Below are 16,283 nucleotides of genomic sequence, written 5' to 3' on the forward strand. Positions count from 1 at the left end.
AAATCTACTTTCTTGTTCAGGTGAGGGAGCCCTGGCACAGGCTGCCCAGGGAGAGTGTGGAGTCTCCTGCTCTAGAGGTTTTCAAAACCCACCTGGACATGTTGCTGTGTGACCCAATTGATGTGAATCTGCTTTAGCAGAGGATTGGACTGGATGGTCTCTAGAGGTCCCTTCCAATGCCTACCATTCTGTGATTCTGTGATCGTCTTTACATCAGCTGCTCAGCAAACCGCAATGGTGATCTTCCTTTCCTAGACTGTTGGGTTAAATTGAATTCCATACCTTGGAGACCTCTCACTCAAGCTCACACCCCCTCATTACACTCTTCCTCTCTGCTGTGTTTCTCATAACAGACCAGCTTTTCATAAATGTTCTTTGTCTCCCATCTAGAAACCTGTCTGCCAGCATAGCTCAGAGCTGCCCTTTGGGGGCAGAGATTCCTTTTTATCTTGCACTCTCTTTGTTTCTCTCCTCTGCTGGAGGGATTAATTTGTATTTTCCCTCTTGCCTCTTTCTAGGCTGCTTCTCTTTTACCATCTCCTTCTCCACTTTTCTTGACCCAACAGAGGAGGAGTGAATTGAGGGACTATCACAGTTTACAGGTATTACTGATTCACAGTGGTGTTTGGTGCAACGTTTGGTCCTTGTGTGCTCAACCATCTATTTCAGCTCTGCTACATCACTCTGGTCCTGTAAAAGAGAATCCCAGGCAGGGTTTTGTGTGTGGACGTTGCTTCCCTGCAGCATCATGTGCTGCTGCACTCCCTGACTTAGCCCTTCTCCAGAGTCACACCTCTTGAGGGGCTTGTTTTCCAACATGTAAAGCATGCTGTATTATCAGGTGGTGGAGAAAGACAGCAGCACCCATCAGAGAAGAGGAGGGGACATGTGGGACCCTGCTGTGTGGGCAGTTGTACCTCCTGTGCATCTGATGGGCAGGTTGCAGTATGTGATAGTTGTGGGAGAGTGGCCGTGTTACCTTCGTGCCATAAAGGTCGAGGTGCAGGTGTGAGGGAGGGTGCTGTTGGGTGCCAGCCATGCAAGTCTTCTGCTCTGACAGCTCGCAGGTGAAAAGAATTGTGGTGATCTCATTCAGATGCCTTTTGCTGGTGACAAAGTCCTTTTTCTGATCGCAGAAGTTGAGAATTGCTGGCAGAGGCCAGCAGCCCTTCCTTAGGAGGCTCCTGATGCTGCAGCTGAGGCCAGAGGTATGCTGGCAGAGCTGCACGGTGCCCCGAGGGTGCTGGGCTGGAGAAAGCAGGGATGCACTCTGCTAGCCTTGGGGCATGCAGGCAGGTGCTGGAGGGGAGCTCCATGCTGGAGCAGTGGGACAGGGGAGGGAGGGAGCCAACATCCACCTCAGAGTTGTGTGACCACGGGGAGCAGGAGGCAGTGCGGATCCTGTTGCCAGCACCGTGGCTGGGAGCTCCGGGCCAGCTTTGAAATGCATTGGCAGATTGGTGTGAGGAGCTGTGCTTAAGAGCCACAACACTGAATCATTTCCCAGAAATCCCCTGTCAGTCTAACCATAAACACTGGGGAGAGTGGAAGGTGGGGGGACATGTGTTTCTTCAATTTCCTACGACAAAGCGACCATAAAGGGGATTAGGAAGGCAATGCTGGGGGAAAAGAGGGAGAGATTTAGAAGCGAAGGGAACATTAAGATTGAGAGGAATAAAATGCAGATTGAAGCTGTTGGGCTAGAACAGAAGAACTTATCAGTCTATATATTTAGCTCAGTGAGGTATATAAACAGAAACCTACAGCCAGCTCAGCCACTTCTCCCCCAGTGGAGTGAGTCATCAGCCCTTGGATCTAAAGTTAGGTTCACGTCAGAGCTTACACACTCTCTCATTTTATTTTTCTCTTTCTATTTTGAAGGGTGTGGGAAAAGCTGAGCACTGTCTCCTGGAAGCAGCAAACATAAACCCACAAGGCAACAGATGCTGGACCTGATGCCCCACCTGGGAACACTGTGAAAGAGCCTTCTTTGTGTCTCTCTGCTCCTCTCCCTTGCTGCGTGCCTGGGGATGAGCTCAGCTGACATGTGGCCGTGGATAATCTGGGCACAGAGCAGACCCAGCTCGAAGGGGTCTGTGTGCTGTTTGAGTGAGCTGGAGTGGAGGCTGGGCTACACAGCTGTTCCTGGGGATAACAGCAACAGGATTCACGGTGGTGGTTGGTGGTTGGCTCTTGTGTGTTGTGCTGAAGAGCAGGATCTACCATCAGGGCTTGGCAAGAGGGACTGAGGCTGGGTCAGCCTGGTAGGAAACAGGATGATGCCCCTGAGACTTGGCTAAAGGATGCCTTTAATTCCAGTGTAGGCTGCTGCCTACTGAGCTCAGCCCACAGCCACCTGCAAAACTGCAGAGGAGGGGGCTGCATCTCCCAGAGCTAACCCTGAAGCCTCTCTGCTTTGATATGCCTGTCCCTTTCCTGCTTGTTTCCTCTTACTCAGTCCCGTCTCTGAAGCAGTTGCAGTGAATCAAATTCTTTCCTCACTAGCGCTCAGCCAGTGCTGCTGGCTCAGGTGGTGACAGGGACAATGTGGACTTTCCTGTTCCCCTCAAAAATCACAGAAGGGACAGGGAGGGACCCTTGAAAATGCTCTGGATGCATCTGTAGGACCAGCTTGTGCCATGATCACCTCTGGTGTGACCCACTCCCAAGTCACTCCCAAGAAAGCCCATGTGTATCACTCAAGGCAGGTGATAAAACTCTTTGAAAGAAACTGGGGATTTAAAGACGGAGCCCCATAACTGCTTTGAGATGTAAGATCAGGATACATTTGTCTTCAGACCCATCTCTTTGGGATAGAGGAGAGGAGGGTCTGCTCTGGGAGGGCAGTGGCTTCCCAGGCCAAGGCTGGGACTGCCACTGAGGGGAGTGCCCATGGAGTACGTACCAACAAGCCCATGGAAATCCTCCATGGGATGTGCAGTCTGAGGAGGAGTGTGGGGACAAAGCATCACTGCTCTTTTCCCTCTCCCCTTTCCAAGCCTGTTGCATGCTTTTATCAGTTTGGAAGGTTTGTCTGGGTGAGAGTTCAAATGTCTTGTAATCCCTGTAGTGTAGGTACACTGGAAGGCAAACAGACATGATCCTGGGATGTGGACATCAGCAATGACCCACGGATTATCCTGGATGTGTATTTATGTGCATCTGTCCTCCGGTGCCCCTCTGTGTGTGTCCTTCATATTCCATTACCATTTTATTCCTTTCACCTCTCCTTGCTGCCCTGTTTCTCCCTCCTGTCTCACCCTCTCCCTCATTCTCCTGCCCTCCTTCTCATTCTCTTTTTCTCATTTGATATTCATGCATGAATAAATTCAATTGCATTTTTTCCCTGTTCCCCCTGAAGGGGCTTGTTGGTGAATTGCAGGCATCTGAAATCATATAATGCTCAGATTCATCATTTCGGGGACAGAATTGAAGCCGTTCTTCTCAGGAAGGAATAACAGATGCTTTTTATGAGGAGAGGGAGTGGCTAGTGTCTTGTGGCTGGTGAGAAGGAAGCCAAGGGGATTAACCTTGGCAGCCCAGGGTGGACTTACTAGCACAAGGGGACTAGAAGGTCAGACTGCCCCTGCGGTGCGTGTAGGAGTGGGGAAGGCAGACGCAAGTGTGTGCATACGGGAGCGTGTGTGCCTATGATGGCTTGTATATTAGCTCTGTGTGGTTCCATGTCGTGTGCTTAGGGAAGAACAACATCTCTTAGGGGGCTGCCAAGAGTTGGTTGAGGCAGGAGCTGTGTCAGTGGATTGCTGTCAGCCCAACACCCGAGGATTCAGAGTGATTGTCTAGAGATCTGTCTGGGCATCCCTCTCAGATGACTTTAGGGATGATTATGTGGCTCTGATGACACCCTAAACTCTGCTCTGGGTCTGGGGACATGCTCAGCACCAGATCCCCATTACACTAAGAGGCTGAGGTCAGTGTATCACAAAGACATGTCCATCTTGCACTTTGAGGGGCTTCCTCATGTGAATGAGCACCTGCCGTCTCCTTACTCCTACATGAGGGCTCTCCAGCCCATGCAGAACAATGGACTGCAACCATCTTTGGTACCAGCAGTGGCTGGACATTGCAGCTTCAGTACAAACATGCTCTGACCACTGATGGGGAGAAATCCAGCCACCACAAATATTTATCATCCTGGAATAAAATGTCTTTCTGGCTTGTGGAAGATGCATGGGTTCATCACACGACTGTAGCCCTGCTCAGAAGCGATGAAAAAGGAAAGGCTGGACTTGCCTGAGGGTGTCATGAGGGTTGCTAGTTGTGTAACTTCTGATGCCCACAACATTCCTATTGTTTATAACTCTGCTCCTTTTTCTTTTCTTTCTTTTTTTTTTTTCTTTACTTTCTAGTGCACCCTAAGGATCCTCTGAGGGCTGAGTTTGCCTTTCAGTAGAGGAAACAAGATTAGGCACTTTATAAACCACAAAAATGTTATGGTAAAAGCAGACAGCAGCCATCACCTTTGCTCTAAAGACTTTTAAGGGCCCCACGAGAGACAGTGGTGGTGCCAACCAATCTTGCTCAGGCTCCAAGGAGCTTGGTTTATGTGATGGAAATGTCCAGGGGCTCCTTGGCTTCTGCCCCTGGCAGAGGAAAGCCAAGCCATACAGAGATGGATGACAGAGGAAAGGATGTAATGAGTGTTTTTCACCCTAGATGATGAACACAGGTAAGCTACTTTGAGGTAAAACCGGAGGTTCTCTGACTGTACCAGAAAGTGGCCTTGCTTCATTGCCTTCCCACAGAGAGTTAATGCCCAAGGGCCTGTGTCACAGTACTGATTAAAGTGCTTGGTTTCCCATCCATTTTTAGGTCAGATGTGTTAATTACCCTGGCCCAGCTATTTTATCTGTGCACAAAAAGTCTGCTACAGACAGTATAAATGTCATCTTAGTGGGGAAAGGCTGGAGAAGGCTTTGTGTAACCCTGTGAGGAAGTGGAGGAGCTTCTGGACTGCAGTGCATGTTGTTCCATTCCCCAGCTGGGAGCTGGGCATTTTGTAGCTGCTTGCTTAGACTATATGCCTGTGGATGAAGCAAGAATCTCTGTATCTTGTAACATCTGGGGGTTTATTTGGTCTAACAAGCAAAACTCGTGAAGAGCCTTGAGGACTGTGATGGCTTCATGTAGTGTCTGTTTCTCAGAGCCAACTCGGCAATCTTCAGCAGGAGAAATGAAGCTGGATGCTCCAAGGGTGAGGGGCCTGCACTGGTGTGAGGCCAGGTGTGTCAGACACGGAATAGGACCAGTGGGGGAGATGGCTGGGCTGGCCCTCCATTTCAGGGAGCTCAGGGTGGCCATACTGTTCTAGCCCCCAGACAGTGGGATCCTTCCATGTTATCTGTCACTCTCATTTCCCCCCCCCACCCCCAGCTTCACAAAACACAGTAGGGAAACTAATTTGCAGTGAGTTGTTCCCACGCCCTGATTTCCCGTAACAGGTTTGGGAGTAGGATGAGGGAGAGGAGGGACTGATTTTGAGGGAGGGACTTTTTTTGGAGGAGGTTGTTAGGTTATTTTTTTAACTCTTCCCCAGCGGTAGTTTTCTAACCTGCTTGGTCTGTGACCTGTGGAGGGACAAACATTCACAAGTTCAGGGCAAGGCAAGCCTTTTAAAGCTGGTGTCTGTCGGAAAAGGAAGGATGAAAGGGCTGAAGGGAAGGGGAAATTATCTGTCCCGAGACCCCATCATGGATGTGGGTGTGCGACAGTGTGCAGGGAGGTTTCTTCCTTTCCTCTGGTGTTGCCTGAATTCCTGCCTTATGTGTCTCTAATTGTAGGTTTCCCCTAAAGACATTTGGTGTCACTGTAAGGACGGCATTTCACTCTCCCTCTCTGCTTGTACAGTTATTCTCCCTCTCCCTCTCTCTCTCTCTCTCTCGCTGTGCGGTTCGCTCCATAAGCCGTTGGTGAACATACCATAAGACAGAGATAGAGACAGACAGACAGAAGCCACACACCAGCCCTTCCTCCTTGCTTTCCCACCGTGGAATAGCTAAACTTGCCCTCACCCACACCTCTGTCACCTCCCAGCGCCCCACAATTATTTTGACCCTCCGGTCTTTTTTGGGAGGAAGCTTCTGTCACTTCTTAACACCACCCTCCTGAAAAAATGCACACACACACACACAGACAAAGCCCCCCAAATCCTCCCATGAAGGAAGAGTTCCTTTTTTCCTCCTCTTTTCTTTTGCTCTGACTCCAGAGCTGCAGCCTGAGAAACCACAATTTCTTACTATGTATTCTCCTTCTAAACCATCTCCTTCCTGCACACGCTCAGTCCTTGCAGCCACGGATCTAACACAACTCCCCGCTTCTCGCCTGCAGGTTCTTTGCTCCCTGTCACTCAGCTGATCCTGATCTTTTTTTCTCCTTTTCCCCCACCCCCCCAGGCACTGAGGTGTGTGTATCTGTGTGTGAGTGTGCCTGTGTGCAAGGGGGGGGAAGTGTGTGTGGGGGATTTTTAAATTTTTCTTGGTGGGGGGATTTTTTCAAAGCGTCTTCATTATTGTTTTATTTTGCTTCTCTGACTTGGACACTTCTCCCTTGGAGATTTCTTTTCCATGCAAAGGTAGGTGAGACGCATGCACACCTGGCTTACCTTATGTCTGTCTCGTTTTGCTTGTTTTTGCTGTCCTTTTAATAGAAAACTTGCACGTACCCGTGTACCTGCATCGTCCCTGTTTTGTTTCGTACCTGTTTCCCCTTTGGCAGAAGTAAAGGCTGAGGGTAGACATGTCTGTCATGTTAATAATTCTGTCTTTCCAGAGAGGAAAGTTATTTCTCTGTGCATGTCCAGCTGTACACGTATGTTCATGTGTTCATATGTGAGACTGCCTCTGTTTACCCAACAAGTAGCAATAATTGATTTTGGTGTGTGTTTTGGACACGAGTGGTGATAGAAAGGGAACGACTGTGTGTCCAACAGTTCACGTCCATGAGCGACTGCAGCAGGGAATGTGTTTCTCACACATATTCAGCAGCTCTTTAAACATGACTATAAATGATACAAGGAGTGTGAATAATTCCAGGGTTTTCAAATTTAACCCTGGTTAGTTTGTATTGTGTTGATGGGGAAGGATGGTGGGAAGAGGGAGGGTTACAAAATCTCCTCCCTGGAGAGGTAACTGTCTGAGACTTGTATATATATAACTTTTTAAAAACCCATCTCACTTTATAGGGGATTCTTGGGTTTGGGGTATTTTTTTTCCCTTTGCAAAGCAAGAGTTGGGTTTTGGATTTAGGTTTTATAAACTGTCCTTTCTTGTTTTGTTTATGATTATTGTTGCGTTTCAATTGCATGTGAAACATCCAAAGTGTCTGAAAAGGGACAGGGAATAGGATGTACTTTAATATAGCAAATGCATCATCTTCTGTACATCACTGGAAGCTGTTGGCTGGAGTCAAGGGCTGAGAAATAGAAGAATTAAAAAAGAAGAGAACCAGAAATAATGTTAGACAATGTTCATTGGCAATTATATGGCATATTTTCTGCCAATACTGGTTTTCGTAACACTCTCGATGGATTGCTTTTGCTTCTTGGTAACAGCAGCTGTATGAAAAGTATCAGGGGCTTTCAAAAGAAGAAAAACCCAACAAAATCAGAAAGAAATAAAAAAAAACCCCCACAACACGCATCATTTCCCTGCAAATTATTACAAAGAAAAATGGTAAACACCAAAAAGCAGAACTTGCTCTGCATTTTCTGTCTGCTAATGGGAAGCGTTTTTCTCATTGATCTGGGGGTTGCTAGTGGTTCTGTATCTCTGTCGCTTAGAAGACTGCTATGTTAATTGTCAGTTGTTTCTGTGTGCTATTGCAGAGCTCTCGGTCTTAAATTTGAGCTGGTGATCAAGGATTTATTATCTCAGAAGAAGGAAGGGGTCTGCTGACCTGCCACCCCCCTCACACCCTTGACATTTTCACTCTGACATGTAAACTATTGTTAGAAGGAAATCCGCAAGCTCATTATCTTCTCACCACCCTACCTGCAAAGAAACTTTTAATTCTAAGTCCTGGGAAGGGAACTCAAGAGCCCTGTTTCTGTCTCCTTTTGCCTTTATATTTTAAGGATGCCTTCTGAGCATCTCTGCCCCTCACCAGCACTGCCCCATTCCTCAGGTCTGGGCAGGAGCACAGCTTCAGGCAGGTGACAGCTGCGAGGGCTGATGCTGCTGGACCAAGAGCATTTACTTCTCTCTCTCCGTTAAATAACAGCATAGTTTGATGACATTGGCACTGTATGTGAGCTTCCTCAGGACGGCAGCAGTGTGTGCCCGTCGGTGAAGGTCTAGTGCCATGATCCTCTCCACCAGGGAATCTGGGAGGCAGGGATTGGATCTGGGCATTGCACTGGGTTCCCTGCCCGCTGTCAGGGTGTTTGCTGGGAGAGGATGCAGTACCTGTCCAGGAATGTGTTGGCCATGGCTGTAGCCAGGAAGGTGGGGGAAACGCAGTTTTCCTGCAGATCTCACTGGAAAGCACGTGTCTAAGCGCCGGCCACCTCAATGCACCAGCAGGTGCATGTGTTCCTTGCCAGAAGATCTGGTGGCAAATATCTCTGAGGAGAGTCAGTGGGACAAGGAGGAAGCTTTGATCTGCCACATCTAAGGCGTTTGCTTTGTGAAGCGTGGGTCAATCTGACAGGGCCTATCATAAAGGGGTACGGGGTTATGTCAACCTGTCTCATGTTTTCTCTCACAAAACCTCCCCTTGTTGCTACCTCTGGAGCATTTTCAGGCAGTGGACGTGGCTGGAGCAGGGCCAGTGCAGCCATAGCCATCGAGGAAGTGAGGGGAAGCATCACAGGTGGGGGATGCTGATTCATGAGCTCTCACTGCTTGCCTGTGGGTGTTTCTGGGTAGACGTAGCGGCCTCAGTTGGGATATAAGGAGACTGGTTGGGCTGCTTGGGGTCTCTCAGAGTGAATCTGCCATGCTGGGCCAGCTTTCCTGTGTCCCTACCCTTGTCCTCACCAAGAAGAGCGTCTTTCCCTCTTCCCCTGGGCATCCTCAAAGCTCCAGTAATGCGCATGTGGCCCAGGCTGCAGCTCTGCCTTCTCCTCGAGTCCTCCCTCTCTCCCTCTCTCTGGCTTCTCCTCCCTCCCTCCCTCCCTCCTTGCCTCAGCCCTCTCTGCCCCAGCAAGGTACAGCAGGAGGATATCCCGGGCCAGAGGGGCTTAGGCTGAGCCCTGGCCACCTCTGTTTTTGGGAAAAACCTGCCTTTCCATACTCTGCTACAAAGAAGCCATAGGCTAGATCATTTTATTTATTTTTTTTTTCTTGGGAAAAAAAAATGATAAAACCCTTTTTTATTATTTTTTCTCTAAGAGAACAAGTACCTACAGCTGGAAACTCATGAAATGCACACACAGAGTTAGGGATCTTTAAAACAACTGGCCGCTGATATAAAAGAAATTTGCTCTTTTATTAAATCAAAGTCCTGATCCTGCAAATTCGAGCAAGCAGGTGAACGGCTGCACTTGCACAGAGGTTTGCTAAAACTGCCGTGTCCCTGGATGGGCTCAGAAATCAAGTGGCACAGGTGGATCTGCAAGATCTGGTAGTTTCTTAGATGTGTGTTTTTAAATCTACAAGATGGGATAACATAGGATGGATTTTAAGGATGTTCAAGATCTACAAACCCTCAACCTGTTACTGGAAAGTAAAGGTTTCTTCCCAGTTGCGCAGAGGTGAATAGTTGTTTATAATGACCTGATCTAGTCAGCTTGTGTAGTTTATCCTTCTGTGTGTGAAATGCATACCTTGAAGCTCTTAGAAGTCGCGTAGTGGCTTGAAAAATGTCTTATGCTGATACAAAATTTATTTAAGCCCTCTAATCACAACTCAGACTGCATAAATCAACCCACTAACTTGGTAATAAACTCCTTGCTTTCCCGGTACTCATCAGGCCACCGTGTTTGAAGCACTGCGGTGTGCCCTGAAGAGCAATCAGCCCAGTGTATCAAGGACTAATTGCAATGAGGAGATCTCAGAAAAAGCTTCGTTGCTTGCCTTGTACTGGAGATGTGTCCTGCTCTGGTGGCACAGGAGGGAGGTAGTCCTTTGGCTATGCCGGGATCAAGCCATCAGGGGCTGTGTGGGTTGATACCAGTCCTTGCAGCCTGCGGGCGAGTGGACGTGACACGGGCTCCCGGTGTGAAATGTGGCTTGTTGGTGTTTTTCTGCAGTAGCTTGTGTTTCCCAGCCTCTGCAGAATGCAGTAGAGCAGCCTGATGTCTGTGGGACCAAAGCAGGATCAGAGAGGTGCCTCCAAAAGGAAAGGTTCTTCCTCTCTCACCAAGTGTGCATGCATTGAAAAAAACTAAAAGGCAGCTGGTGTCTGCTTCCGACATAACCATTGTCTGCAGCACAGGCACCACATCCTACCCCATTGTGCCTTGGCGTGCCTTGATGCTGGAGGCATCCTTGGGAGGGCAAGGGGCATTTCCAGGTAAAACCACAGGAGCTTGTGGTTATGGCTGTAGTTGCATGGGATGGAGAGGAGCTGCTGACCAGCACTATTGGTAGCTGGACAAGTGGCGAGTGCCAGGGATTTTTCTGCTGTGATATGGATACTGAAAGTATTTGTTTGGTGTGATCGTTGGAGGGGGGAGGTTTTTATTTCCTTTCTCTGAAGTGTCAGAGTTTGGCTGATGATAAAACACAGCACTGTATAGAGACCCTAGGTGGGGTTAGTGGTATTAAACCTTTCTCAGGTGTAGGGTGAGTGTGTCTTGGTGACAGGCTTGATTATGTCGCTTCCCGGGATGGAGGTCAGGAATGGATTTACCTACAGGTCAGAGAGTCAGGAATGGATGAGATACTTTCTGCTGCTGCACTGTGTGTGCAGTGTGCCCAGTATCATCTTGCATCTCCTCCCAGAGTGTCAACTTTCAGCAGTGGTGGTGACCTTAATTGCTTCTCTCATCTTGGGCATTTTTTTTCTTTCACTGTTTTGCCTTTAGAGCTACTCCAGATTGGCCAGTAGGGATAGTGGGAGATGTGGAGTAGGGTTGCTTTTGGACCAAGTATCCTGGCAAGGTTGTCTGCTATGGGGAGGGAGTGGGCTTGGACTACAGGGGTCTGTTTCAGGTCTCTGGACAGATGTGCTTGCGTTGGTGTCTTTGCTGCTTTTCAGTGGTTTCTATTGAAGCATCCATCCAAGCTCTGATTTGGAGTTTTGGTTCTTTTCTTTTTTTCTTTTCCCTGGTGGCAGTAGGGAGAGAAAGGGACTTTTCAGGCTTATATAAATGAGTAGCACTGTCAGTAGTCAAATCATGTGGGATGCAGGGAGCCATCACAAGGTCCTCGTCTATCTACTGACCCGAGATTGAACAGCCTGTAGGCTTTGCAGAACTACCAGCCTTGTCTCATCTCTGCTTCTAGATGATTCCCATCTTCATAGCTACATTTCTCTCCCATGTCCTCCCTCCTTTCTAGAGGCAGAGCCTGGGGCATCATCACATAGCTTTAGCTCTCTTGCTGTTTTTGCCAGAGTTAGTTTTCTCCAAACATGCATCTGTGTTTATGAAGATGATCTACTTTGGAGGCAAGAGATTGGGTGAGGGGATGAAAGTAATTTTTAAGGTTGGTAGAAGTGAAGATATAACTCATGATGCTCTCCCTTAACATTATGTTCCCTTTAGATGTGCTCCCGCCTTTCTTCCTTCTTGCCATCTCCCTTTCCATCCTGGGGAATCTTCTCTCCAGATGTGAGGAGTGATGGGGGTTGGAACAAAGCCTGGAGATGGGGTGAGGATGCTTGTGCAGGGATGGAAGGCTGCATCCAGTGCTGTGCTGTGCTGGGGAGCAGGGGGTCTCGCAGGGTCCCCCTACTCCTGTGCTGCTGTATTCCTACGTCTACTCATTGCAACAGGTCCTGGGTCAAGGCTGGGCACTGGCACTGGTTAAAAAAGAGTCAGAGAGGTTAATTCAGGAAGGATGGTGTGAAAGGGAAGAACTTTTCACTGCTGGCTTAGGCCAGGTGGGAGCAACCAGCCTGGCCACAGGCCCAGACTGCACTTTCCATTCACTCTGAGCGCAGGTGCAATACTGGCAGCTGCGGCACTGGACACGGTCTGCCCTCATGGTGGGCAGGAGCTGAAGCTCTGTTTCACCAGAGTGGGCTTCTCCAGGAGGTACAGTTGAGGTACTGGTATGTTTTGCCCGTCCTGAAAGCACATCATATCCTAGATCAAGGGCTGAGGGTGTGAGCCCCAAAGCTGTCATTGCTGGGAGCTTATGAGACCAATATCTTCCTCATTGAACCCATCTTAGTTGACGTCTTCATTGCTGATCTGGAGGAGGGAGTAAACAGCATATTAATGACTTTCCCAGATGATGATAAAACAGGTTTTTGCCTGCCAGTAAGGATGCAGAAAAATAGCACAAAGGGAACTAGCGAGGTCAGAAAGATGGGCAGAAAACAACATAATGAGATTCATCTCAGGATAAATGCAAGCTAATGCACCTGGGGGCAATGTAATCTGAAGCACGTGGTCTGAGGGCCTGATGAGGGGCGGGGAAGGGACGGCATACACCATGAGATCGAAGTGTGACGGTAGATGGCATATCAGACGTGGGCTTGCAGCCTGACAGGGACAGCAACAGAGACATCATGATGGCAGTCTGTCAGCCTCTGCGTCCACCTCGGGAAGGCGGCACCTGGCACGTCGTTATCGGCAGAGCATTGGTAGGCGAGAGGCAGCTTTCAACTGTGGATCTGCAGGGAAGGACCACGGGGCTAGGGAGATTAATTTATGAGCAAAGATTAAGTGCTAAAGGCGTGTAGCTTGGCTAAGTGGTGGTTTAAGCGAGAGGACATGACAGGAATCCACTCACGTGAAAGGTGTTTGAGGAGGAGGCCTCGCTGCGAGCAGTGCAGACCAAACAGGGTTGCAGAGAGCGAGGGAGGAAGGTTGGAAAGGGAAAATGCTGACACTGGGGCAGAATGTCCCCATAGATGAGTCTATTACAGTGGGAAGTCATCCGCAAAAAGGAGATTTTTTTTGTGTGCCTTTTCAGTTGGGACACCAACAATGGAAATGTTTTACTCAAAGCAAGCATGCATATTCTCTGGGGAACAATGGGATGGGGCTTAAGGCCAGGTAATGATTTTCCACTGGGAAACTTGCTTTGCCTCTGTGACTCCTCAGCCCAAGGTGACCATGTTGCTTCTGTGCTTTTTCTTCTCTCATCATTTACCTTTTCCCAACCTCTTCAGCAACACCTTTACTGGCCTCTCCAACATATTCAGGCTTGGCCAAAGGCTTCTTATCAGCATAAGCAGATCTCTGCTTTGCTGTGTCAGAGATGGGGACTGGCGGCATGTCCAGGATGGGGACATCTCGGCCACGTGAGAGGGAAGTGATGACAAGGGTGGGAGAATCCAAGAGTTCTGGGCTTTCTCTTCCTACAGTTGCCAGGTGCCACCAGCAGTACAGGTTGAAGGCAGATTATTGCAGAGGCTTCAGGACAGATAGGTTGCTTACCTTTATTTAATCCTGTGCTGGCTACACTGCTTGTTCCCCAGTGTCCTGTCCTGAGCAGGAGGAAGGATCCAAAATCATCAGGGTGGAAAAGGGGAGGCTGTCAAGCCCCTGAGCAAATCTGGCAGAGGGGAATAACATGTGCAGAGATAAGGCACAGCAATCACTCGGTGTACAGCTGAAAGGCAACAGGTTGCAGGCATCTGATCAGGCTGGGCGGCCAGGAGACCCTGTCTCTGGCGCAGGCTGCGGATGGCGTGTTTCAAGGGCACGAGGGCACACTGGCACCTGTGAGCGATGGATTCGGGTGCCGTTTGAAATGCTTTCTGCTGGGTTCTGCCACGTCCCATTGCGTTAGGAGGTGCTGAGAGAATGGAGATGTAAAAATTCCTCTTTCAAATTAGCTGCTAATAAAAGTGGCCCTGTTCCCTCCGGGTACTCGTACACCTCCACGCACATACGGGCAGGCGAGAACAGGCGCTGCCTCACATGAACAGGCAGAGAAACACGCCGATGCCAGATGAACATAAACAGAGAGGGAGCTGCGTACCACTAATTACATTGTACCACTGCAAATGCTCAAAATGTGAAACCTGTATGACTAACACATCCCCACAGCCAGGCGCATGCATCAAAGATAACACGCAACCGGTGCTTGCCGTTTATAGCAACAAACAAATGCGGGCTCACAACCGCGTACAACAGACCACCCCGGGAGCCACCCGCACCGCGCGCAGCTACCGGATGGGATCACCCACATGCACTCATAAATACGCCACGCAGCCAGAGACATCCTTAAACGAGTCTGGGTTTGTCAGCAACAGCCAGACCCTAAGGTGCTCGTCAGCTTTCAGATGGGCGTTTGGGAATGGTAAATCAATATGTGCGCTGCTCCGGGTGACAGGGCCATCTTGCCCTCCCCTGTGATGCCAGCTGGAGGGTGGAGTTTTTGTCCCTCTCCTGTAAGGGTGTCGTGGGGTGTTAGCAGGACAGAGCAGCTGCTGCGCTTCCTGCTGCTTCTGAGTAACAGGTGAATAATCATGATGGATGGCCTGTAAAAAGCTTGTCCCCCCTCAGGATGGGAGGTGCTGTATGCAAGTAAGGCTACTCTTCAAGGAAATACTCTCTGTGTTTGCATCTTGGCTGTGGGTCCCTCATTGCTGTGAGTCCCGTGTTGCAAGCAGTGCAAGCAGTGTGCGTGGAGGAAGGAATATCCTTGGGGTGGTGTGAGCTGGTGAGGGAAATGGGATTAAGGATGGTGGTGGGGAAGGTGAACTCTGCAGATGCTTCCATGTGGGAGGGAAGGTGTCCTGCTGAGCTCTGGGGTGGATTGCCTCCAGCACTGAGATAGTGCTCTGGGGACCTCTCTCCAGCATTTCCATCTCCTATCTGGCTGCAAAACCTCTTTCAGTGGCAAGATGCAATAGTCTCCCCTATCCTGTCTGCACCCCAGAGGTATTCAGAAAAGGCTTGCATGAGTGTTGCAAAGGTCTCATCATCCCTCCCTCACCCACAGTTGCTGATGACTCCTCTCTGCCCAAATCTCTGCCAGGGAGGACTGGCAAGGAGCTAGGAGGCTGGGGCATGATGCCTGCAGGACACCTTGGGCTGGCTTGCTCAAGGCACTTTGGTTAACTGTGGCATGCCTGGCAAATTGTGACATTAACAGGCCTGGGATACCAGCTACAGCCCTGGAAGGGAGCATGTCTCAGCAGAGACCTCTCTAAGCAGCACATGCCAGAAGGTGACATTGGCCTCTGGGCACTGACACCCCCAATCTGAAGCACTCCTCCTGAACTGTGACGTATCCTCTTTTTTCTCTCAGTCTCTTCTGCTCATTAAGTCCACCACTTCCCTTGCTGTTTCAGAGCATCCTTCTCCCTTCTTCCCCAGTGGAGTCCGTCAGGACCAGGTGCTTTCTCTGAAGTGAGGAAAGGCTGAGCCAGAGGCTGGCAGCTTCTCCCGTGCCTGCCAAGTCCATGAGCTCCCTGCCAGCACACGTGTCCGGGGCAGGTGTGCGCGCCGGATGCAGGACCAGCGGGGGCTTGGCTCAGGATGGTTGGTGGTGGTTTTAAATGGCCATTGTGGATGGATGGTGGGAGGAGGAGTGCAGACTTGAGACCTATCTCTGGGGAAGGCTTTGGTGCAGGCTGTGCTGAGAGAGTAGCAGGAGATGCTGCCAGATCACAGATACTGTCCCTTCCCCTGTGAGGGAAGCGCAGCGGGTGTAGCATCGTTCCTCCAGCGGTATGAGACTTTTGCAGGAGATTGTTTTTGTGCATTCGGGAGGCGTTTGGACTAAAAAGTCAGGGGTGGGGAGGATTTGATTTTCACTGATGCCTGCCACTGCAAGCTGGGAATAGGCTTGCCTGAACAAAAGGTTGAGCGGGAAGGATGTGCATCTAGCCCCCCCATAACCATCTAATTGTCCTTTTCATTACCCTTGTCGCAGTAAGCAGCACTTGCACAAAAGAGAGGTTAGAGGCATCTCAAAGGCGAGTTCTGGAGCCATATAATCCTGTTGGGCGTTACTGTCTTTTATCTAGGCAGGAGCCCTGTCCATTGATGCACGTTTTTCTGTGTATGCAGATGTGTGTGTGTGCCAAATTCATTCCTCTTGCTCATTTTGATATAAATAGGGCCTCTCTTGGGTTGAAATATAGTAACAGGCTCACTCCAAACAAGTTATACAGCAATGCTACAGCATGGGAAGGCCAATAATTGCAATCCCAGAGAAAATATCAGCATTGCTTGAGTTGCAGCCTGATGAAAA

This window comes from Colius striatus, chromosome 1, assembly GCF_028858725.1.
Source record: "Colius striatus isolate bColStr4 chromosome 1, bColStr4.1.hap1, whole genome shotgun sequence".
Taxonomy (NCBI): Eukaryota; Metazoa; Chordata; class Aves; order Coliiformes; family Coliidae; genus Colius; species Colius striatus.